Below are 24,124 nucleotides of genomic sequence, written 5' to 3'. Positions count from 1 at the left end.
ATGTTGTCTGAAGCATGGTCTTTAGTTAAGTTTAAGCAGGTGATTGAACTAGTGCTCAGAGCCCCCAGCAGACCTACAAATGGTAAATTTAATTGAAATTACGTGTTATAAAAGTATCATAATCGGAGTGTAAATGTAATGTAGAATAAATCTGACGGGCATTGTTTAAAAATCCGAAGGTTGCTACATTTCGAACCCAAATCGCCGATACTGCAGAAATGCATTTTTCTTAGCTATAACTCGGATTTGAATGGAAGATTCTGTACATTCTTATTCTGGGCTTTTTGTTATATTTCTTTCATCCTGTTTAAACTCTGAATGCAGAGAAGGGCGAATACATACTTGAGATGGCCCGAGAGATGTATCAAAAGCAGTCGTACGTAAAGATTTCTAGATTCTCCATGTGCGTCTCTGTGTGTATTACGTTCTCAACTTGAGACGGTTCCCAGCCAAAAAAGGAAAAAGAAAGATGAATTCCCTTTTGTATTCCTAAACCTCTTCTATCCCTCGCTATTGCAAAATAAAATGGCGGATCGGTCTCGTGCATTTTCCACGTCGACTGATTACCAGACGACGTGCTGATTCTGTGCAGACTTTTGCTAATCTGAAATGAGAGCGTGCTGCATGCTCCATTGATTATCTTTTAACATTGGTTTTTCTTTGTACTCATCTAGGTTCGTGATTCCAGTACGCGAGGCGTCATGCATGTCCAGGACTTGTTTCAACTAAAGGTAAGATGTCGCTCCCTTTTATCTCATTTTCTCTTGTTTGGCGAAAAATGGCAAATATTTTGTGAAAAAAGTTTCTCGATCGAATCTCGTGCTTAGTTTCCCCAAATAACGACATCTTCACCATATGTTGTCGTTTGGTTATCCGTTCTCCACCAACTTTTTCGACTCTTAGCTTGTGTTGTTTTATTTACAAGTTTGTTCCGTGCACTCCAATCGAGTGAGCACAGCCCCCCACCGTGACCCTCTCTTCGACCTTAATGAGATTAGACACGCAGCGACATCAAAACGGGTGGTTCAATCAATGTCCCCTACTTCTATTGAATGCGCATGGCGCGCGAATGACGAACAAGAAATCCCAAACGACAACATCTTCGTTCCACTCCGCTTGGCGTATCGAAATCTTCTTTGCTGATTGTTTCCTTGTTCCACGTCGTCCGCCTGTCCTAATTTTCATCCGCGACTTGAGCTGTAGGCGTCATTTCAATTATGTCGCTGTTTCTCGGTTCGAATGTCAACTGTTACCCAGGATGGCTTGAAATTCTTTTCCATGCTTGAGGAGGCAATTGGTTGTTTTGGCGTCAACCGGTGCCCATGAGCCCGTGCTGTTTATGGATGACCCTTCTCAAGTTGAGCCCATCTCATCGTGAAGGAGGCCCGAAGTTAGATAGCGGCAAATGTAAATACGCCAAAGAAAAACACGGATCGTAACGCAATTTCTAGTCGACTTTCCTTGTTTATTTTTATTTATTTTTTCATGTTGTCGTGGTGCTCAGACGGCTCGCATGGATACTGGTTGCTTTGCTGCCTAGTTGATTTTGTTTGTTTTTTTCTTTTCCATCTCGAATCACAATTCGTTTCTCTACGCTGCAACCTTGGTTGTTCCTACAGTTTGTATGATAGCTTCATTTTTAATTCATTTGCATCACGTACAGGGTTAAAAAAGAGGCTTCCTGGCTTGAATTATTCCGGCTCCTTTTTGCATACGGAAATGTTTTCGTAACTTTTTGACACTCTACCTTTAGACGTTTTTCTTTTTTCCATGACGACGGTCATGATAGATGCATTATCGGGCGCTGCTGTACACGTGTGTGTATCCCTTCCGTTTCCACTTAAAAACAGTCGAGAAACCGTTGGCTCAGCGCGGCAATAAAATCATGAATAAATAAACACGTAGACTCTGAAGAATCTGATATCAATGCGGCATAAATCATCGCCGAGTATGCCTTGGCGTATGCAAGGACTCTTCTCCTTTTTTTCCCCCCGCCATAGCAATGGCCATCCCGAGAAGGGCATCGTCGTTTGCCTGGCTTTTTGTTTCAACGCCTTTTTTTTTGTTTTTCGAGTGGCCCTTGCTGTTGTATTCTGTATGCTTCCTGCATTGCACCGGCCAGAGAGATAGCTCTAAACACCTCCTGCTTCTTCCTCCCCCTTGTCCGTGTTAAATGGTGCGCTTTAATGGGCCCGGAAGCAGTTGTTTGTTGGCTATTGTTCGGAATCAATCCTTTTGCGGAGGCCCCCCTCCCTCTTTTTTTGAATGTACATCTGCCAAACTCGTGATGCAGGTTTCTCGTGTGTGCTTCGCAAGCAAACCGACAGTTCACACGAAAAGGCTCGGGGTACAGGACTCTCGGCGTAGTAACGGTCTATACGTTACATGGGGGAAAAAAATTGGGTGAATCCTGCCTGCCTCTTTGGGTGTGTTGCGTTTGTTCAATGTACAGTACGTGCCCCAGTCACGGTCAGATGACCGGGAATGGCTGCTCTTTCATCTTTTGTGTTGTTGCTGTTGATGCTGTTTGTTGTTATTTAACGACGTAGGACTTGCGAGGATATTCAGACTGCATTCGCACAAGGAATCGAAGCGGAACTTTTGGTTCCAGCACCGGGGGGACGACCAAAAAAAGCAAATCCCTACCAGACGACAGTTGATTTAGTAGCACGTTAAATAAGGAGAGGGGGGCCGCATCTTCTTCTTCCTCCTCGGTCGCCTCATCGCGGACACGCGGAAAGCTCCTCTGATGTGTACCGATCAATTGCTAGACTCTGGCAGTTCAAGATTTCCGAGAGGAGATGAGGGATGCATTGGTCTCTTGCGACTGGCGTTTTCTTCTCTCTTCTCTCTCTCTCTCGTCTTTCCGCTTCCTGGTCTTCCTCCTCAAGGGCAGCCATGCAGAATATTACTCGTTGTGTGACCAACCTCAAACAAGCCCAGATCTTACTATATACGTACCCTGCATGTATAGAGGAACCACCGCGAAAAAAGAGTTGGTGATCCGAGAAGATGGATGCATGTAAGGAGAAATGTAGGACTGGAGAAAAAAAAAAAGAAAAATCGAATGTTTTATTTTATTTTTATTTTTTTAAGGTAATACGGAATCGATTTCTCTTCATTAAACAAAAAAACTAAAAACGTTTAAAATTGTTGATGCTTTTCACCTTTCTGTTAAACTTGGAAACATAAATTTGAAATCGAGCGGGATTCTTAGAACAGCAGAAAATTTAGATGAAAAGTTGAATTCTAGGAAGGGGTGCGGTTAGAAATGGTAAGAAAAATACGTTACGTGAATAGATCGAGCGGTCATCTTCAAACAACTCTTTCTGGTGGGTTGGCGTCGGTGGAATGCGTCGAATCGCACGTGCTTGCGATAGATGCTCGGTGTAAACACACACACTCGAGATAGTGGGGGCAAAAAAGGAAAAAAAAATGTTTTTCACTGCAGGGCGACAGTTCGATTTGGCGCTGCGCCAAAAAACCGACATCGACTTTGGAACGAGTCCACAGAGTAAAACAAAAACGGGAAAATAGTCGAGATGATTTGACTATGCCTTTTGTTCCTTTGTCACCTCGTATCAGCTGTTTGTGTTTTCCTTTGCCATCCACTTCTAAGCTCCGTTTGATTTGTCTGGAAATGTTTTCGGCGAATCGAAAGAAAAAAAAAACTACCAGCGTAGCACGAAGGACGCACATGTTTCTTTCTTGGCTCTGATGAGATGTCATCTCCTGTCTTCATCGTCATGCTTACAAGCCATGATGACAGCTTCCTTTATTTCTTTCTTCCTGTTGTCCCTCTCGGTCTTTTTCTTTTTCTTTTCTGCCGGAAAATGTCACGTGGACCTCGCCTTTTCCATCGACAGACTCACGTTTCAGTTCATTGATGCAAACGCCACTCGTGTTAGTATGTCTATTCAACGAATATACATAATGTTACGTGCGTAATATACATATACGACGTCAGGGGCCGCCGCCTGCATCCGGAGACTCTGGTGAGGTGATGGATGTCACGGTTGTCGCCGAGGACCAAAGGCCTGACAAAGCTCCGCCGTCTCGATCGCCGTCGAGTCATGTTTCCACCTCATTTACGACCAACATATATCAGAGATACGTGAAGGGACTGAAATTGGCATCCCTCTTTTCTCTTCTGCGCACGAATCTGCCGGCAGATTCTTTTTTCTCTTTCTTTTCTTTCCTTTTTCTGAGATGGCCGCTCGATGGATGGATGCTGAAATATCGCCGGCGCTACATTGATCTTTCCCGGTTGACCGAGTTCGAGTTTCGTACTATATATACATATAATGGCTGGGAGGATTTTTTTTCCCCTCCCCTTGTTCCTCTTTGTACTCTTTGGCCTTTTACGTACCCCTTTTGTTTTGGTTTTCAAAGGCCTTTGAGGCCATATTGCCACATGACGTTGTAAATGGAAGAATTCCGCGTATTCTCTCTCGACTTTACACCAACGTTTGTTTGGAGTGTGTGGCTATAGAAATGGTTCGGCGCGGTGAGCTGTTGCTTCAAAACAATAGTTTAGACATTGTCAACTGTTCAGTGAACAATTTGGGGCCTGTAGTTGGCGCACTAAATGGTTGTGTACCCCCAAACAAGGAGCGATGCTAAGCGACATGTGTTTTAACTCTTCGCTTCCTTCGTCCCGCATCTATTTTGGGATAAAGTGCGACATTTCCAACTAATAAAGAATTGATATCGTCTTACTGGAAGGGGGGAGTCCTCTCGCGCTTCAGCAATTATCCTCGAATCTATTTGTCGCCCACGTCTTATACTCGCGTCCTCTCCTGTCGTAGTTTTCATTGTGACAAGACCTCTATATAAGACGCCCCACCGTAATGAGACTATTCTCCTTCTTCTTCTTCTTCTTCTTCTTCTGGTGGGTAGAAAGTGGATAATATAACCGTCGAAACGGATCAACAGCTGTGCGAGGACCCTTGTACCCAAGACCGGGGACTCGAAAACCCCAGGCTCCGTTCTTGCACGCGTGTGACCGCTGATGATAACGAGTCTTTGATTGGCTTGATTCATCGTCGTTTCTTCAAGATAGGATCGGATGGAGATATAGAATCGTTTTCTCGCTGTCGCCCATGATCCGTTGAGAGTTGCGCTGGAGCATTGACGACGAAGGACGCAAAGCCTGAGAAAGAAAAATGCGTGGGGTAAAATAAAAAAAAAAGTGGGGGGACAAGGGACCGGCTCTTCCATCTTGTCAAGTGAGTACGATGAAGGACCCGTTTCCAGCGACGACTCGGTTGTTTTTAGTCCCGCTCATCTTTAAACGCGGTTAAGCTATTGCACCGTGCTGATTTAATGGGTCGTTCGATTTCTTTTTTGTTTTGTTTTTTGTTTTGTTGTTGTTGTTTGCTTCGTCTTCCATCTTTCTCTCGCCTTTTCTTTTAGTGCTGCAGTAATTTTTTTTTTCTTTTGCTTATTCTGCTCGTGTCTGCAGTAAAAAAAAAATAAAGCAAAAATGAAATGCGACGTCGATATATATCCGGTACTGTAGGCCGGGGCGCGAGCCTCCCATAGTTTTTTGTATCCTAGGAACCACGAAGAATGCCCTCATTTTAACGGACGCTCAGTCCAGATCTTTTGCTCATCTTTTACTTCTTCTTTGTCTCCAAGGCAACAGAGAACCCATCTCTCTCTCTATTTCTTTTGTGAAACTTTCTTTGAATACTGCTGGCGGCTGATACTGTTGCTATCGGCTTTCTTCTCGGCCGGCAACCAGCGCCTCATGTGAAAATCGACGCTCGCCAAGCAGACTAGAATGAAACGAAGGACGCCGGGGCTGACGGGTTTGGTCGTCGCGTGAAAGCAACAAGGAAAGAAGAAGAAGAAGCGACCAATCGAAAGTTTTGGACAAAACGAAGGGATTTTATTTGGACTCTGAGCCCCGCTCTCTGGATCGATGGTGATGTGCTAACATGACGCCCAACAAACTAGGGGTTAGATTCGATCCGAAACATTATCCAGCTGTGTGGCTGGCGCAATTAAGACGTCGTGATTGTGATATTTTTGTTTCTACGATGTCATACCGAATTTACATCCAAGTAGGAAGAGCGGAGGACGAGCGACAATAGACGGACGGCCAATAAAGCATCCAGACCCCCCGACCAGTCGCCGACGCGTTGTTGATTACGGGACAAAGGCTTGTTACGTCTCTAAGGATATAAGGACTCACTCAAGCGGATGCTGTGTATGTGTGTGTACAGTGGCAAGGAAGAGCCATTAACCACTCTTGCTTCTGCAGCGGATCGAGTATCTATGCGCAGAGTGAAAACATATCACTCCCCTGCTCCCGTTAATCAAGAACCAATCTTTCTTGTCGTGTGAGTGTGTTTGCCGTGGAGAAATCACGTCTTGATGCGCGTGGGTAATAAGTGTGCTTAAACAGGGCCACGTGTAATTTCTGGGGGCCCCAAGCGGGGAAGAAAAAATGACATAACCAACTTGTTATTTTCTGCATTGCCTTGCACCGCTCGTCTGTTTTTCCTTTTTTTTTTCTTTGCGTGAACCACAAATCAGCTTTGCCGTACCCCGTCCACATACTGCGATAAATGCATTGTCTTAATCCGGTACCCACTATCGATTAAATCCGATCAGCAAGAGCCCAGAGATGGCCCAGAGGATTTCGTTCTCTGCTGCCTCTCGTAATATATGGGATCTTGCCCCGCAACTTCCAGGAAAGAGCAGCAAATCCTTATTGCTATTTTTGCTTCTGATGCAATGGCGGGTAAAGCTCTGGTTCTTGTTGTCCGTCGTTACGCACAGATTGATAGACCATTACGTGTGTGGGGGGGGGGGGGGGGGTTTCGACCCAGAAGCACTGCTCGGCCTTAGCCCAGTGTTGAAATCGAATCAGCCGACTAATTGCTTTGGTCTTGATCTGTTGGTGAGACACGTTGGGCTGTTTGGGCTTCTTCTTCGTCTTGTGCTTGTTATCTCCGTGGTTTTGCTTTTTTCTCCATCTCGAGGCGTCAAAGCTCGGAGAGGCGGAGCGACGCAATTGGATTAACAGGCCGCGATTTATTTTCAACAGCGACGCGCATGCGGATTGATTGATTGATCAATCGCAATGAGATCCCAGTTTATACTGCAGGCCTCAGATTGGTCTTTCATCTTAACGAGCTCTTCTCGCCCACTCCAACAGATATGAATCTGAGAATCGACTAAAAATTGGGTTCGTTAAAAACGTGACGTAGCAACAAATTCAAAATGTGTCCGTTCTTATCTTTCACGTCTATATAGCGCAGCTCGGGCGAGCACGAGTTCTATTCAGCAGCCACAATTTCGCCCGGGGATATCAACAGTTACGCTATTTAGAAGCGAGTCATTAACCGTTTAACCAACTTTTCAAACTTTCTTTTGACAAAAGAGCACTGGTAGCAACAAATGCGATGATTACGACTTGAAGAGCACAGTCTGTTTGGCCGATACTCGTAAGTTTGAGATCTGAACTTCGTTTCAAGCCAGCAGTTTTATTATTTTCAAAGAAAAAAAATGTAACTTTAATTTTACGTAAATGAATTTTCCTCGTTTTATTTTTTGCTGCTTTGAGTTGAGATTTAGCCGTGTAACATGCCCTGAGTGTTAAGGCCAACAAACACCGAGTGTTATTTATTCCTTGCCTGCGGACGGTTGCGAAGGCGTGAAGAAGATTGTGCAACGTACAGGAGACTATCGCGCTTATATTGATCCATATCATTGGCAGTTTGCTCAGATGATGGCCCTTCTCTTTGCCCCTGTCCTTTCTTTTCTATTTGACAAGACTGACGATTTGTATTCACCCTAACGTGTGTCTCATATTCCTGAAATCGTTGACTGGAAAATTGACTGTCTCAAGGAAAGAGTCTTGACAAAAAAATGCTGGTTTGTAGTTGTAATCTTGTGCGCTCGTGCGAGGATTAGATCCTAATCGATGCTATTGAGACCTCCCCGTCGTCTCCTTCGAGACTTCAGTTGCCTGTCCTTGTATCTCTTCTGGATTCTTTTTTCTTTTACACTCCTTTTTTTCTTTCCTCATCACCTGCCATCACTCAGTCTACAGGATTAGTCGCTGTAGAAAAGGCCAGAGAGTCTTGGCCATGGGGTTTGAACAAGTAACAGCTGTTGGAATATAAGGGACGAAACACTTCTTTTGTGAACAGCTGGAAATCAGACCGAGAGCACATGCGCCTAAGTCCTACGACTCCCTTTTTGTATTTACTCGGACCTCTGATGTAGTATAGTTTGAGTACAAGTGGAAACATGGGGAGAAAAGAGGAAGAAAAAGAGGGAAACTTTATTATAAGGCAAACGGGGGAAAAAGAGATAAGACGAAGAATGAGGAGGGTGTGAGGACAAAAATGTGTTTGATCAATTCGCTGCTCATTGTGAAGGCGAGGCAAACTGGAATCCGCAACCTTTTCCCCCATTCTCAGTGAACTGAACCAACACGTTTTTTAATCCACGGCAACAAAGGGAAACTAATAGATGCCTGGAAAATGGAAGGGAGAAAGTGGTATACAATAAGACAAAAAAATTCCTTATTTGAACAGCCGAGTTTAGTAAGCGCCAACGACGGGTACAAATGGCTCCTGTTTCTTGGTTTTCCAGATGCGTTTTGTCGACTAGAATTCCCAGCGTAAACAAGAAATCCATGGAGATTCGATGCTCGTTGCGTATTAACACAAGAACCCTTGATGGAAATTACCTAATTATGTTACCGGTAGTACCTAATTACATGCTTAATTTTCTTCGCCGCTGTCGCAGGCGCTCGCAATTGAAATCCGTATTGATGTTTCCTAGACGCCGTTTAAAGTTTGAACGACGGTTGATCGAAAGTTTAGATCGGTTGACTGACACGCATTTCATGTTTAGGCTACAGAGAAAGCTAATTATATTCTGGATCTTTTTCACTTGGCTCGTTTTAGCCGCACCACCAACGAGTTATTCTGTCCTTGTGGCGCCATTAATGACATGAGAGACATTCAACAATCCCCGGTATATATGTCTTGTCTCCTCTCTGGTCTTGTATTTACAAGACAACTTGAAATGCAGATGGGACATAGTGTCGTCCTTGTAGCTCTCAATTAGCTTTGATGGGTGAAAAGCTCCGCCAAGCTTGAAAAGAATGCATTTAAAGTGTTTGACAGGTCCGGCTCGTTAATGTCTTGAAAAATATTCGACCTGTTTTCCCATCTTGTCCGGTGTACAAAGAAAAAAACAAAATCCTGTTATCTTGTTGTTTATGGTTTTACCGGACATACTGTAAGTTTCCGGTTATAGACTTGGTAATTGGAAGAATAACAAAAATGGGTTCTGTGGTTAAGGACATCAAAAACAGAAAAAAGGAACGCCGTTCATTAACTTTTTAATGTCAGGCGACGAGTTGGATGTCGCCCTCAGCAGCGGACGTTAAAACTTTGATGTTTTTCAAGGAAATGTATAGGAAGTTTTTCTGTTTTTTTTTTCCTGCGACCTTTTGTAACATCGTCTAACTTCTCGGATGAATTATTAAGAGAACCTTTCCAGCTCTCTGAGATGATGTTTTTTTTTTTAATTATCTAACCACATTTTGGTACGTCGCTAACGAGTCTAGAAGCGACGATCCTCTCGCTCATCCCCATACAAGTTCTATCAATGCCGGTTTTGCCCAACTACATTTCCGAAATGCTTTCCATTATTCAAGGAAAGGAGGATTTTCAATGATGGAGTGGTTGTGTACGGGCTCTGCATTCATCAAAGATGACAGGGCAACCTCATTCCAATCGATTCTTGTCCAATTATTTGTGCGATAGCGTAGCATGTATCTATCTCGTCTGCTGCTAAAGAGGACCCGAGTCAATACGAGGGAGAGAGCGGGTAACTGTATACGCCTCGCTAGGCTCTGTTCATTTCATCCGACACTAATTGTATTTTTACTTGCCAAAGTTTTTTTCTCTCTTTAAACATGGCCCGCATCTGGGAAGACTCTGGGACCTCACGAGGCAGGTATGGCGATCTTCAGTTCGCATCCATCCATCCAACCTACTCTTCCGTGTGCACAAGATAATAGCCACTTGAAAGAATTGAAATATGCTGCGCAGCGTAGTACAGCGCAGAGCGCACTGTTGTATTCTTAGCGTGTGCAATGCCCGTAGACAGACAGTCCATCTGCTCGAGTTCTCGACATGGAGAACAAGCGGTAACTTTTTGCCAGGTTTTCAGACGAGGCAACTCTAAAACTTATGGTCGCCTGTAGCCAACAGGGCATGGGGCTCCTGACTAGTTAGGTAGGGTCTTTAGACCTGAACGGAATGGGTGGCACTAGAATGATTTCGCTCCTTCGATTTCCCACCGTTGGACTTTGTTAGCTCGGACAGTCGTCTGCCTAACCTAAATAACCGTCCGTTCGCAGAGTCCTAAACATTTTGTGTGTTTGTTCATTTCTTTTTCCGTTGCATCGACAAATTTTATGCCCGATCAGGTTGAATTTATCGAGCTTTCCAGTTCAAATAAAGTTACCCTGGCGGTCACGCAACTTTTGGGTGACTTTCCGATCAATCGATATTCGCCCCTCCCAAAAAAGGGAAAAGATCAAAAGAAAAGTGTTTTTATATGCAAATCTTCTTTTTTTTGGGGTACATCAAACGGCTAGTGTTTTCTTATTTCCTCGTTAACGAAAGAGTCAACTTAAGCTTCGTGTTTTGCGTTCACTTTTTTTTCTCCAGCCGGAAGAGTTTCCACGGAAAACTTTGCCCCTGAATGAGTGTATTCCTTGAAAACTCTGAATCGTGAAATGGGGTGAAGAACTTTTATCGATCACACAAAAAAGTTTTTTTTTATATTTAAACCACTTTTATTAAGAGAGAGAGAGAGAAAGATAGGAGAAAATGCTTTTTTTCCTCTTCCAACTTTGGACTCGTCGACGATTCCGGAAAGAGGAAGTGAAATAGATATTAAACCTGGCCGACATGGCGAACTGCGCTTGTGTGATTGCGACCATCTGCGAATTTAAAGTTGGCGGCTGCCTCTTCTCCCTTTTAGTTTATTCTTTTTGCATTGATTTCAAGATGAAAACAAATCACTGCGAATAAAGAAAAGATGGTCCACGTTCGGAGAGAGAAGCTCCGTCTCGGACTCTTCCTTTTTTGTTTTGTTTTTAATATACTGGATTTATTTCATCACAGGCCGTCACTCTTTTTGTAAGAGTAGTATAGAACAAGAACTTACTTTTTGATGGATATCACTATGGATGCAGAACTTTGTTATCGCCAAAGATCGTGCTTCCGTTCGTTGCTGCCGCCATTTCCCGACATGCGAGCTTACCACTGAACATCGCTGCCGGCAGCGCATATCCGGAGTAAAAAGCGAAAAGAGATGGATATATATATACGTATATATATATATTTCTTAGATATTTATACACATATCTCTATATACGGATTCACTAGATGAAGTCTGTACATGCCATCGCAATTCATAATTGTAATGCTGTACGAACATGCATAATTCAACAATGCCCGCCGGGTCTGCTGGGAGCTGGGCGAAAGAAGGAAACTAACGGCCGGGATCGACTCTGTTGCAAACTCGACTCAACTCGGTTGCGAAGGTTCAACTCAGCCCAGCAGCTCGCACACTCTCCCCGAAACGAAAAGGATTTTTTTTTTATTATTATTTTGAAAAACCCAAGAAATTATTTAAATCGAACCAATATCAAATCGGCCTTTTTCTTCAAGGGAAAAATGTGCACAGTGTTCTGTCCGCTGTCTGAATACGTACATAGGCAGGCAGGCTGGCTGGCCGGCCGTTTGACGCTGTGCCACTGATGTGTGTCGCTGTGGCAGCAGTGGTGCTGCATTATCTCGGCTTGGTGCCATGTCGCTACATAGATCAAGAGAGAGGGAAGACCGGCTTCCGGTTATGTGCGTTGCTGATAGGAATTATACTACTCGCCGGCAGTATACAGTCCGTATATATATCCTATATATTTATTTATTTATTTATATAGCAAACGGCGTCTCCCTCTTGTTGTTTTTCTCGGGCATCGTTTTCATCATTTTCGCGTCTTATGTGTTGGGATGTTGTTGTTGTGCCTCTTCCATCTCTCTTTTGTCTTTCTCCTCCTTTTTTTTTGTTTTTGGCTGCTTCTTATTTATCGGAGTGCAATCGACCCCGCCATCCATTCAGGCGGGCTTACTAACATCCACTTCATTCTTGTGTTGGTGCTGTTTTTATACTCCCAGAGCTGCCATTTCTCTATAGATTCATATTCTCCGAAATTGTTTTTGCCGCCCAAAAACTTCCCCCTGCTGCTCTTTTTGAGTTTTATGAGCGTCGCATCGTTTGAAATTTTCAATAAAAAAAAGGAAAATAGTCGACGGGAGCTGGTAGCAGCTAGGCAAGGAGCGAGAAAACTTGTCAAATCTCATCTCCACAAAATGTCAAAAGTTTGTCGAGTTCCTAGCCTCCTGTCTTGGGGGGTGAGTGAGTGAGTAGTAAGAGTAGCGCCAGACGCGCATTTCAAATGTGTGTACAACAACCACTAGCGCGATCACATGGTTGTTTCCTTAGCATATGAAGTTGGGCCTCCCGCCTCCCCGCTCGAGTCGTGGTTTTCTGTTTTCCATTCGTCTTGTTGCCCGCTCTCTCGCCGTCTGCTACTGCCTGCCTGCCCGCCCTGTCACATTCTGCATTGAATGCATTCATTGATATTCCTACTAATTCCCCGGCACCCACCCGTCTCTGTGGCTAATAGAAAGTATTGATCCGCCACTAGTCGGTATTCTTTTCCTGCAATAATTTCCTCCTCTCCTATTTTTCTTTTTGCTTTTTTCTTTGGTTGGAAAACATTTTGTCGGGTTGAAGGGACTGTGTGTGGTTGACGCTGTGTGGCGACGTCTCTCTCTCTCTCTTTCCTGCGAGATGATATCACGTGTCTCACGTTTTTTCTTCTTCTTCTTCTCTCCCACTCAACTCGTTGAGTTGGGCGTAGTCGTTTTGAACCAACCCAGTTGGCCAATATTATGTGCGGTCGTCGGTTGTCGTGGACGACGCAATCGAGTCCCCGAACCCGTTCTCCCCTTCGCCTTTCACCAGCTGACGGCCATATATATTCCTTATTCTTATGCACTCGTTTGCTTTTTCTTTGATTGCGTTTTTTCTTTTTTTTTCTTTCTCTTTTATTCTTATACTTTTTCCGCCGGAGGTCCCGGGTCGCGGAAATTCCTGGTAAATCCGAGTGCGTGTGATGGGCACGGAGGGGGGGTTCTCTCGGACAGCGGGTGTGTAAACGAACCAGGACAGAGCGGCCAAGAGCCGAGTGGACGGCAAAGAGGATTTCAGTTGCGTCGTCGTCCGTCGGACGACGGCAAAGATGTCTAAGCTGGCCAAAACTAGAAGTCCGGCAGGATGAAGGTATAGCTTGTTGTAGTTGCAGGTCTACTCGTGTGAATGATATTCAAGGAGAAGGAAACGGAAAAAGGCTTCTCCTTTTCTTTTCTAGTTTATCCTGAGGACAGCCCAAGATTTACTGGACATCTCAATGGGAGAGAAGTCCTGAATTTTATCAGACCGACAGAGAGAAAAGAGTCGCTCCTTTTTCCGAAGTACGAACATCTTTTTTCTTTCCGTTCTCTTCTGTCGTTTGTCGCGTTGACGTGATTTCTACTTCTTCTCGTCAGAAAAAAAAAGAAAACGAAATAAAGTAGAAACTGAAAAAAATGGACTGACAGATTAGACTTTTGAGCCATGTAAAAGGAATGGTGTATTCAACTCTTTTCCTTATTCTTATCGTATTTTTTCAAAGCGATCCTGTCGTTATTTTTCATAGAGGTATTTTTTTGTGTGTTGGCAAAGTTATGGGGATGCATCACATTCCATTGCTGGCAGTAATGAAACTTATCTATCCGCTATCACAAACAAGTTTGGAAATAGGAAGGAAAAAAAAGTTACACTTTGCATTTCTTTCACACGACTAACGATTTGTTTCCCAAACTTTTGACGTGTTTGCGACGCAAAAGAAGCAGGACCACTGCGATCCAACTTTAATAAGGAATTCTTGAGTGTTATTCTTATCATTTAAAAAGAAAAAAAAGGAGGCAGGTGCGCATTTGTTGTTTCGTCATGGCGGGATAATGTCGTTTTGAATGTGCACATGATCATTTCGAGAATTGGGAATCGTTTGAACCAATTTGTGTTTGTTTGTTGGCGTCGATTCGCTCAGATGTTTCCCGACCGCAGAACATATCTCGTAAACGGGTCTGGGGGAACTGCTGCTGAGATGACCAAATATTTACCGTGCCACGGAACGATGAGCATTTTATAGATAACTGTTTGCGTGAGATGGCCATCTATCGCAGAGACCTCAGGCCATTGGCCGAGATGTGTTGACACTTGTGAAATTGCAAAAGCTCCACCGACGTTCCACTTCAACCACCATCATCCCATCTCGACATTTTTTCTTTTTTTTTATTTGGCGTGAAATATTGAACTTTTTTACTCACGGAAAATGGGCGATTCGATATTGGGTGGGCGTTTATACCGAGTGCATCTCTCAAAATCGCGTCCAACTTTTTTTCCTCTTTCATGCGGCTAAGCGCATCCAGTGCATCTGTTCCGGCCGTGCGGTCCGCTCTTCTTTTTTTGTTGTTGTCAAGTGGATAATATAAAAATATCATCAAAATAAAAACGAAGTCGACGAGATAAATCGGCGAATAAGTGGCTCAACCTATTTTCGTGGAATTATTTATCTTCTTGGAAATTTCAATGGCGAATAATGAGGACAGCGAGTCTATATCCATCCGCTGATCAAGAAGACCGCAAACACAACCCAATAGACTCGAGTGCGGGATATTAAAAAAAGAAAAAAACAGCCGAAGAGCGGCAATTTTAAAATGAAAGACGTGTATAGTTCACTCTGATAGCGTCTGTGTATTTATACCCTGGCGATGTAGGAGCTGAACAAAAGTCCCCATTTAATATTTATCAGAAAAGAGATGACTTTTCGTTTAACACGGTTTTCCCCTCAGCCTCTCTACTACATGTGCTAGCGACATCCAGTTGTGGAGAGGGAAAAAAAATGTCCGTGTTTTCTTTTCTTTTTTTTTTCATCATAAACTACCGCGCTTCTTTTTGTGCATACAGCCCTGCCCCGGTACTTTCAGTCTCCTTCACTTTATTTATTTTTTACTTATTAAAAAAAAAGAGGAAATCTTTTTTCCGGCTTTTATTACCATTTTCTTCTTCCTTCCTCTCCCCTATTTTTTTTTCCTTCCGCATCTTCCGCTCCTGGTGCCCACTCATTTTGGCGGGTGCGAGCCTTGATGAATGTGAAGCTGCTGCTGTTGCTATTAAGGCCGCCCGTGTTGGACTTGTGTCCCCTCAACTGCACACGTGACTATAAGAAAAGAAATAACAATAGCGCCCAGTTGAGGACAAGGACTTTGAACAGCTGTTTTTCACAGTATGTGTATGTCGTTGTTCGTCGGTTTTTTTTTTCTCGGTGTTGTGTGTGGAGGGGGGGGGGTATCTGCAGCCGCTGCCGCCGCCGGTGGACCAGATGCGGTTGGCCGAGCGCGACGGCCGGACGCGTGATCAGTTTGGCCTCTCTTTTTTTCTGTCTTGACTGTCTGTTATTGTAGCCGTTGAGTTTATTATCACATCGAACAATTTGAGGTTGATATAAAGGCGTAAGTGGGACAAAACGGGTCCGCTACTCGCCTTGGTTGGCGATAAACCGTTTAGACTTAATACCAGAGACGAAATTCACTTGGCTATGATAATTGGTTAGCAGCTCTACCTTAGAAAATTGCTTGTCTGCTTAATTCGCCTCATACATAATCGACGTTACATGATGAATCCAGACAGAGTGTGCGTCTTGATGCCATGCCGATCCCTTTCTCCTATCTAATTCAACGGGAATTCTTGCAGCCGTCGCCCATAGGTTGTGTCCTGGTACGTCGTACGTCGCCCGCCGCCGCCGCCGCAACCGATCCGACATTGATGGAGAACCATTTTGCAGCCAGCTCGGCCCGGACGGGAGCCGACGCAGACGGCGCCCGTCTCCTTCTGGATTCAGTTCACGTGTTTTCTCCAATCTCCAATTCGACACTGGTAAGTGTACCGTAGCCAATATATACACTGTACTAGACTAGCTAGACGTGCTGCTATGCCGACCGAATTCTCCCTACAACTGCCACCGCACTTGGTCGAAAAAGAAGAGAGAGAGAAACACGGCCGATGTATCGACACGATCCAATTGGACATGGTTGGCAAAGTCTCTCTCTCTCTCTTTGCGTTTCCGGTCGCCGAGTCGAGGACTAGTGAGTGGAATAAGGATAAGCCATTCGGCCTATAGACGCACAGCGTGAGCCGCCACGAGTGGGAGTTTTGAACGAGAGAATTCTGGGCTCCCTAGTGATCGGTCGAGCTCTTACCGGCACATTCTATTCGTTCCATTTGTTCATCGACGGCAGGAGGAGGAACATGTAGAACAATTATCGGTACGTAACCAACGCGCAGCGTGTTCCAGGTTCATCGCCATTTTCATTCGGTTCCATTCCGGCAGTCTGTTCTGTTCTGTCGGTTTCTGACGGTCAGACGTTCCTTCTCGATAGTTTCCCTCGAGTTCTCAAAGTCCGGTACGGATTTCTTTTCACTTTGACAAATTACGCAGCGGTTCACTTTCATTTGCGATGATGACCCTAATCGGCCGAATATGGAGGGGCCCCCCCACTGTCGATTTTTTCCGTTTTCTCTTATTGGTCTTATAAGTCAATGCGACGTTGTCGAACTGGCAATTCACAAATGCTCATCAGGTGGGGATATATAAAAAGGATCGTTGCGAGTGAAAGTCGCATTTACGCCCCGAAAATAGAGAATCCCACGTTATCAGGAGTTTGAGAATCGGCCAAACACGACGACGACATGATTATAATATCGATGCCGTACTTAACAAGAGTTACGCTTTCCGTAAGAACAAAAAAAAATATATATATATAAGACCGTCCAACGGATGTCTGTTTACAGGTTTCGGTCTCGGAGTCAGTCTACGTACGTAGGCTCTCTGTTACTTTGGCGGGTGGGGGGGGGGTGGGAGGGCTGGGTTGGGCCAGTCCAGCGTAGAGTGACGCTCCGCACGCGCGCCAGCGGCCGCCAGCCGTGCCGCTTCCGTATATAGCGTCGGGGCGGGCGCAGCCAAACAGTAGTGTATACACACTGTGTAAAAGTCTGGAGACCCGTGGAGCGAGAGATTCAGTCAGTCGATAGCCGTCGGGGGCGTCGTTCACACACGTACAAGTCTCGCTCTCTCCCTTTTGGAACCCACCGAATTTCAGAAAACAGTTTTTACCTTCGTCTTGTTAACAAGTTATTCTCTTGCCAACAATTTGGACTGTGCGAACCCAAAAGGATTTTTTATTTTTATTTGAAAAATTCCCTTCTTTGTAATTGCACTCCTTTCGTATTTTATCCATCTCAGATTGTTGTTGCGCAATTGACACCTTGTCCGCGCTCTTCTTCGTCGGTTTTTTTGTTGTTTTACCTGAGTGCATCAACCGCCGCCGTTATTGTAGAGGAACAGGAGTGGGACGACCCATTTCTCTGGACGTAACCGATTCCTCCCCACTGTTATATTACTTTTCTCTCGGCCGGCGTGAACAATTAAACGAAAGAAAACTAAATAGCCGGCAGCGCCAGTGTCCGGTGCGACTTCCTCTTCGGTCTAGTGTGTAAATACACACGCACTCAGACACACACACACAGTAGAGAGAGAGTACACACACACAACAGCAACTACGTGCCATCGTCGTTTAAAGCGCTCTCGTCTACCTCGGCTGTTGTTTTCTTCATTTCGTGCGTGAGTGTCGAGAGGGTATTACCGTTGGACAGGAACGGACTCCGCCCGGCTCTGTGGGAGATTTTTTGGTGTGTGTTTACGGTACAGCTGGCCGGCTGGTTCAAGTGTGTATCTCTGTGTGTGTGCTGTTGTTGTTGTTGTTTGTGTGCCCGCGCGTCTGTGTACCGGCATCATCATCGCATTTTCCCATTGACCAGTTCGTCGGCCTCTACATTTTTTTTCTCTCTCCTTCACGTTCGTTTGTTAAGTTCTCCCGCGTCCTCCTCTGTGGGTCCGGTTGAATGGTGGCGACTCGTCTTGTTGACTGTCCCGTTTCCGATGCTCTCCGACTCGAGAGCTGTGTCAACCCCACTTCAACTCTTTGGTGAAAGCGTCACTTAATTGGCAACTGTCAGTGGCCATCAGCCAACAACAATTAGTGCGATCGTGCAGCACCAGTTTTGCCTCTCTTTTGTTTTCTACCCTCCCCACTCCCAACCCCGTTTTCATCCCTTCCTTCCTTCCTCCTCCTCCCGCGCCAATTTCCATCCATCAAAACTCTACGACGAACGAGGATTACATTGGCTTGTAAACTCATTTGCGCGTCGCCTGCAAACAGTTTGGACGTTTTCTCACCCGACAAACAAACTTCCACCGGTTCCACCGAAAGTGTCAAATTCGCCGTTCGCTCGAATTCGGCAACTTATCGACAATAAACAGCCAAAGACGCTGTGCCATCAAACCCAACGACCCCCACGTGCAACCCCGCCGTCGACCCGAACAATCCGAGCAACAACAACTACAACTACTACTAGTAAAAATACGAGAGAAGGAGAGGAAAACTATATACATTCGGGTGAGTGGAACAACCGATCTCGTCTTGTGTCTGCTCCATTTCAAAAGTGTTGGCAAACGACGGCGCAGTTTTCGCTGATTGATTTTTGATTCCGCCGCCTTTTTTTTTATTTTTGGATGTTTTTCAATAGGAGCGAAAGCAATGACGTACTATATTACCACTCTGCAGCTTCCCCCCTATTGTGCTTTGTCATTGTGCTCAAAAGTATATATGTACGTACGTACGTCTAGATCTACACATCCACACGCGCGATATATTATTATATGCGTCGCGGAGCCAGGGGGCAATCTCCCCACTTTTTTTTTCTTTTTTTCCTTATGGCGTATGGATGGTCCCCGGGTTTGATGTGTGCTCAGCATTCCCAATGTCATCCGTGTCGGGCATGAGGGAATGCCAGGGTCTTCACCGTGCGCATATGAACGCTAGACGTACCAAGTATCAAGCTTATTTTTTTTTTACTGATGATGGGGTGTGGCGGAGGCTAGGCAAGGCAGGCGGTGGGGGTGCTCAGCCTGTAGATACATTCAATTACACGCTCTGTCGTCGTCGTCAACGACGACGTGATACCCTCGACATTCATCTTCAAAAAGAGGAGAGAAAGAAAAGAAAAACAGTTTCGCCCCCATCTTCTATCTTGTATGTTGTCGCGCACTTGTGTCCGTTCCTCCCTGTGTGTTGTGTCTCTCACGCTCTAGAGACGCGACCGAAAGAAGATCCGACTCGATTCCGGCCACAGAATTGGACACAGGGCAGCAAATGAATATTGTTGTCTTGTGTTCGTGTCTGTGTGTGTTGTAATGTATTCTTTTGTTTTTTGTTTTTCCCGCGTGGAGAAGAGGCAAAATAAGACGGAGGGATTTTTCGGAGCGTTGCGGCCGCCGACTGTAATCCTCATCAACGGATGAGAATCAGAGTGTGCCGAGCTCTGAGCCGAGATCAGAGAACGCAACGACCCATTCGATCAAGACGGCGCGGCCCGCCAGCTATAAGGAAAATGGGGGGAAAATATATATTCAAAAAGTCCCTTTTTGGTCGAGGCCCGTCTTGATGATCTCTCGTATCTCATAGTCTCATCTTAATCGGATTGGTTGGGCACCCCCTCTTCTCTCTTTTTCTTTCCTCCTCTTGTTGGGCGGGCGGCATCGTGTTGACGCCGCACATATAACATGGCACAACAACGAGTATGTTTCCCCCCTTTGTCCCCCCCCCCCCTCCCCCCTCTTGCTCCTCAACTCCATCCGCAATTCCGCTTTTGTGCGTTGGCGGTTGTTTCTCCGGCTTGGAACCGACAGCGCAGAATGAGGCTGGGCAGAAAATGTTACACTGTGATGAAGATGATAATAGAATCAACGTAGACTCTCGCGCTGCTCTTGTTTCTGGATCTTCTCGGCCACCATGAGCCCCCCAATTCATCCGCCGATCGATCATCGACCCTTGACAGTTTCCTCTAATAATTACATAGTTCTTCTTCCTTCATTTTCTTTTCGCCGTTTCGTCTCCGTCGTCGTCCCTTTTTTTGTTTTGATTCCGCTCTCTTTTTCTTTTTCTTTCCTGGCCGAGCGTGCGATTGGCCAGTCTTCTTATCTCCGTGACCCAAACTACTTTGATAAAGAAAACGTGAACGGATTTGGTCGCCTTGCTTGGCTTGTCGTCGTCATCTTCTCTCCTTTAGTCCGCGTCTATTTCTCGTCTTGTTTTGTTTTTGTTTTGTGCTGATTTTTTTTTTTCGGGGCTCTCTTTCTCTTTCCATAGTTGTGCTTCACGCTCCGAATTCCAATTGTTTTCGTTTCTCTCTCTTTCTTTCTTGTCTGCACAGTGGAAAGACGAATAACAACGTGAGCGACTGACTGACTATACCGGGGCTGAATTGCGGGTTCGTTCGCTACTATTCGATTTCTTTTATTATTTTCTTATTTCTGGTGTTGCGCCGAGTATAAAAGTCGTCGTCTTCTTCTGCTTCTTGGAAAGGCCGATTCTTTATCACGCTCACGGCTGCTGTTGCTGCCTGACACCGCTGAACATTTTTCAGGAGAAATTGGAGGGGGCATTATCGTAACACGCCACTGATGGCGACGACAGCCCTCCTTCTTTTTCTCCTTTTCTTTTTCATTTTCTGGTTTCGCTGTCCTGTTGTTGTTGTTGTATGCCCTGAATTTGTTGTTGAACTTTTACTCGATGGTCATCTATCACCATCACTTGGTTTCGTTACTAAATAGCGGACCACAAAACAGCCGACGCAATTCCCCTGACGGTCGGATTTTCTTCCCTTTTTTTTTGTTACGTTCGCCCATCCCTCGGGGTCTTTTTGGACTCGATGAGAAACATTCCTATACGGTATTGTTATGTGCTTTTTTTTCTTTTTTACCCACGAGTTGAGTGGGTGGATCTGTACGGTAAAAAAAAAGCCTCACACAAGAAAAATGATTGCTCGTGAATCATATTTCCACGTGTGTGTACGTATCTGCTTATTTTTACATATTAAAAAATGCTATGCAACAAAATAGGCACAGCCAATGATGGGTGGAGACTCCGGAAACGACCGAACGACAAAAAGGACTCTGAAGTGACTGGGGGGGTCACATTTTCTCTCGGTCGGAATTGTAGTGGAAGCGACGACGACTAAATATAGGCAGTAAAGTTAGACGAAAAATGGCGTCTGTTTTTGTTTGGTCTTTTTCGAACCCCCTTCGTGAATCAAACCGATGGCATGCTTATTATCGGGCGTATGTGAAGGCGTATCCGGAGCTGATGGTTGCAGAAGAAGAAACAAGCAATTTTGTTTGGTGGTTTTATTTTTTTCTTCTTCTTCTTCTGAATTTTTTGGGGTTAAAGTAGAAGAAAGAAGAAGTCTAAAGGAATTGGAAATGAACGGAAGAAGGAATATAAACATAGAGCGCTATTCGCGGCCGAATAAGAGTCTTGTCTTGAAGAGTTATTTGGCCCAACCTTTTGTTTCTCTCTCTCTCTGTCTGTGTTTTTTTATGGCATACTTCACCGGTTGATGGTGGGAACATTTTTGTCTGTTTATAATCCCCCCAAAAAACTCTTTTTTCGTCCTTTTTTTCTTTTTTCCAGTGTGGAAGAACCTCTTTTTTGTTTTTGTTTTTTCTGCGCTCGTCGTTCTGTCTCCATTCTTCTGCTCTTGCTTTCTCGGCGTCTCTTATTCTCTCCGTGATTTCTCACTGCCATTGAACTATGCGCAGCAGCGGCAGCAGCAGCAGCAGTCTGTCGTTTCGAGTATTTTTATTTCTGTGCGAGCGAAAGAATTCTAAATTTCAAAAAAAGCGCGCTGGTAATCTGCCCTGCCATACCCATCTGTTGTGGCGGCCATTGATTTTGTCTAGCCTTTCATATTAGATTTCTGTTTTCAAATTATTGATTGCTCATTTCTTTTCCATTCCCCAAGGTCGTGAATTCGATCGGCCATAATAAGTTGCCCCGATCTATAACGTCCGTATCTTTGAACGAGATCGACATTCCCGCGCTCGGCGGTGTCCCTTTTCGATTTATACACTCCCCCCTTCCCAATCTCGAATTTCTTTTCTTTAGCGGTCAACATCGTTCGACTTTATTATTTTTCTTTTTTTTTTCCATAACATCAAATCGAATTGAAATGAAAAATGAAGGAAAAATATGTATATAAAAACCCAGAAAACAAAAGAAGAATGGGAAAAGAAATCGGTGCAGTGAAAGCGAAAGAGTTCGGGAAAAAAAAATAAAAAATACCCATACACACATAGTCGTTGATTGTTGTTGGTACATTGTTCTCATTCGGTTATTTGATGATGGGTTCTCTTTCCTTTCCTTTTTTTTCTTTTTATTATTATTTATTCATTCACGACCGCGACCGCCTTTTGGAGTTTGATTGCAATGTGTGACGCCGTCATGACCCCAGCGACCGGGGTGGTAGAGATTTTGATCAGCGCCGTGCAGTTTCTCTCTCTCTCTCCTTATCGGCGTTTGTTATCGTGCGAAAATGAAATGTTTTTGGGTGGTAGGAGGGAGGGGGAAAGACTGGGCTCGGATCGACACCCATTTCCTCGCAATCAAAACGAGAGAAAAAGAAGAAAAAAGGTTAACGTCATCAGGGTGAAGGAAAAGTCGATAAAACACGGCCAATGGAATCAAGAAGAAGAAAAAGGGAACGACACGGGAATATCTGGAGAAGAAAAAATGGGGAAGATGAGAGAAAATGGAAGAAGAAGGAAGGAGGAGGAAGGTCTAACCCACACCGGGCGCCCACAGTTGCGAGTCAAAAAGCCGTGAGAGACTTTCTGGTGCTGGGCTCTTCCTCCGCAGGGAACGCTTCAATCTTTTCTGATGGGGCCAAAGGGGGTTATACGACCGTGTTTTTATACCGGTCGGGCCGTGTGGTGGCGCGGGCGGACCGTCTAGCGACGAGCTTCGCTTGGTGGTTGCCTGTGTGTAGTAACGAGAAAAGAAGAAGAAAAAGAAGAAGAAGAAGAAGAAGGAACGACGATGGTTAAACACCGACGCATTTTGATTGCTCGGCACAGTCGGCGCGTACATCACCGTGAAACCTGGACAGAATAATAACTATGAAAATTTTTTTTCTTCTTCCGCGTCTCACTCCTATGAGTTTGCAGCGCACTTCTTCATCTCTCTCTCGTCTCTCCTCGAGTTAACTCGCAAACGCTCTTTTCCTCCCGCGCCTTTTCAATCTACCCACAAACGTTCAATGGGCACGACGAACCCTCGGCAATAAATCGCAGCTGCTTTTTTCTTCTTCTTCTTCTTTCCCATCTTTTTTTCATTCTTTATCGCCGAGCGTTTTCATCCTCTTCGCGATTCCAGATGATGGAAACACAAATCTCTGTGCACCGAGAGAAAACTCCCTTTTTTGCGCTCTGAAGAATCAAACTTTTCTCTTAGTCTCGGCAGAGAGAGATCTATCGGTGAACTAAACGTGTCCCTTGGTCTTCTTTGACTGAATTAGAATAAAAAGATTTCTGTGATGTCGAAAGGATCCTCCCCAGTTGGTGTTTGTGAATTTTATGGGCAGGAACACGCAACGAGTGAGAGAGAAAAAGAAAAAAAAAGTAGAAGAAGAAGAAGAAATCATTTGTTACCACCATATGGTGCTCGCTGGGCAATTGGATTCGACAGAACGACTAAAGCCGCGACGCCGGTCGTCGTCGTCTGAGTGTTATTATTATTGTGATTTTTTCTTTTTCCTCTTCTTCTTCCTTCCCTTCTCGGGTTCTTTGTGCTCGACGATGAAAACAAAAAGGCTCGCCCGTCTCTTGCTATCTCAGACGACGCGTGCAACAGCCCCAGCAGCAGCAGCAGTGCAGTTAGTTCAGCTGTATGGACATTGTTAAATGGATGCTGATGGCAGTGGCCCGGCTACAGCTTTACACACACATACAAGACGGCCATCCATGGACGAAGTCGTATATGACTAGTTTCATCTCGGGTTTTTCTCTTTTTCT

General features: G+C 44.8%; 1 protein-coding gene across 5 annotated transcripts in view; it reads left to right on the top strand.

Annotated features, from left to right (window-relative positions):
• The window catches only part of LOC124188643, a 119,397-nt gene that overhangs the window by 67,906 nt on the left and 27,367 nt on the right, over positions 1-24,124 (top strand). For 2 of the 5 annotated variants that reach the window (XM_046581428.1, XM_046581426.1), the window contains exons 1-3: positions 21-82; positions 675-731; positions 15,910-16,092. The gene's annotated coding sequence lies outside the window, so the exon portion shown is untranslated. Of the gene's footprint in view, positions 1-20; positions 83-674; positions 732-15,909; positions 16,093-17,195; positions 18,672-24,124 lie in introns of those variants that run through there. The other 3 variants (XM_046581427.1, XM_046581425.1, XM_046581424.1) reach the window with 2 other exon arrangements.

The sequence above is a fragment of the Daphnia pulex genome, chromosome 2 (genome assembly GCF_021134715.1).
Source record: "Daphnia pulex isolate KAP4 chromosome 2, ASM2113471v1".
Classification (NCBI taxonomy): Eukaryota; Metazoa; Arthropoda; class Branchiopoda; order Diplostraca; family Daphniidae; genus Daphnia; species Daphnia pulex.
This window is presented reverse-complemented; position numbering and strand designations above follow the sequence as displayed.